The sequence below is a fragment of the Lithobates pipiens genome, unplaced genomic scaffold (assembly GCF_037356315.1).
Source record: "Lithobates pipiens isolate NorthernLeopardFrog02 unplaced genomic scaffold, aLitPip1_a1.2 Scaffold_19, whole genome shotgun sequence".
In the NCBI taxonomy this organism is placed as follows: Eukaryota; Metazoa; Chordata; class Amphibia; order Anura; family Ranidae; genus Lithobates; species Lithobates pipiens.
In genome coordinates this window covers 92,829,262-92,830,815 of record NW_027507764.1, presented here as the reverse complement: position 1 = coordinate 92,830,815, position 1,554 = coordinate 92,829,262, and the positions used below count along the sequence as shown (strand labels likewise).

General features: G+C 44.0%; 1 pseudogene; it reads left to right on the top strand.

Annotated features, from left to right (window-relative positions):
* Window positions 1–716: 716 nt before the first annotated feature.
* LOC143999796 (U2 spliceosomal RNA) lies at window positions 717–888 on the top strand (annotated as a pseudogene).
* The last annotated feature ends 666 nt before the right edge of the window (window positions 889–1,554 follow it).

The following is a 1,554-nucleotide window of genomic DNA, read 5'->3' as shown; positions in this document are numbered from 1 at the left end:
TTTATGTAAGTATGTGTAGTATTTAAAATATGTCTAAAATGCCCGCTGTATGTTAAGTGCTTGTTTATCAATGAATAAACATTTAAAACATATATTGCTCTTTTTTATGCACTTGTGTTTTGCTAGACTAGACAAAAATATATATATATATCCTGTATTTGGTTACATCTCCCAAGATTTATAGTTTATGAAATAAGATCTAGAATGTTACACAACATACAGTAATTACTGTTGTTAATATATTGTAAATGGACAATGTACACATAAAAACATCTGCATAATCTCAACATAATTAGAGACTTACAGTTTAAACACACTGCATGTTCTATATTTTGACAGTCCTGTAATATATGATCTCTGAGAAAATATTTGATATATAATGGCATATATTGTCCAACTGGTCTCCCGGTGTCCTATAGACTCCAGCGCTTCCTCTGGGATTTCCATGTTGTCCCAGAATGATCATTTCCTTATGATGATGTGGCTTCTGTGAATTTTAAAGGAAACTGGTGTAAATGTTATTTATTTTATTTTTTTCTTACAGTGAACTTTGCATCAAAAACACTTTTCTTTAGACCACCCTTTTTCAATCAGGGTGCCCAGGCACCCTAGGGTGGCTTCAGGTTTTTTCAGGGGTGCCCTGTATGTATTCAAGGGAAGTTATTTACGAAAGGCAAATCCACTTTGCACTGCAAGCGCACTTAGAAATGCAGTCGCTCTCTTCCCGGCCTTTTGGCTAAGATCAAGTGTAGTATCTGTTCTTATCAGTTGCCAGGAGGTGGCGCTTGCTTCCGTCGCTGCTCTACGGCGAGGTGGAGCAGGGGTGGCGGTTGCTATGCAAAACCTGCTGGCGAAAAGGAAGCCTTCTGATGGGGATGTAAAACCACTGGTCGGCGCTGAAGGGTCGGGTCCCTGGCCTTCTGGCCTGGATTGTGGCAGCTCTACTTCTGGTCAGTTTTTCGGGAGGGAACGCTGGTTCCCCTTTCTCCCACCGGGGGAACGGCTAGTACTTCCCAAATGTAATTAGGTAGGAGTGATGGGAGTGAGGGTGGAGCCTGATGGCAAAGGGCTCTCACTAAGCTCTCAGATCTTCATGCCTTTCTGCCTGGGGTGGGGGCTGCTGTGGTCTCGGCTGTGGGTCAGGGTTGCTTTGAAAAGCCTGTGGTGATGTGTCCCTGAAGTAGCAGTTCAGGGGTGCCATACGTTCACGGTGAGAAATCACTTTGATTTGTGGCACCAAGGTCATTTCACCATACACACACATTTTTCACACCTACCTCTTGGGCTGGGCCTTTTGGCTAGGATCAGGGGAAATTTGTATTCCTGGCCGGAGGGCTGGCCATTGTATTGCACAATGGCCACTTTTCACTCTCTCCCACTTCCTTCTCCCCACTTTCTTTTTATTTAACTGTGTGTTTGTCACGTTTTTGTATTTTTATGTTTGGTGTTGTCACAGTGTGATGAGTAGGGTGTCGGTCCTCAGGCCAACCCTGAAAGTCTTGGGAGGGGGTGGACATAGGCCTGTTGGCTTGGTTCACCCTCTCTCTTAGGGGG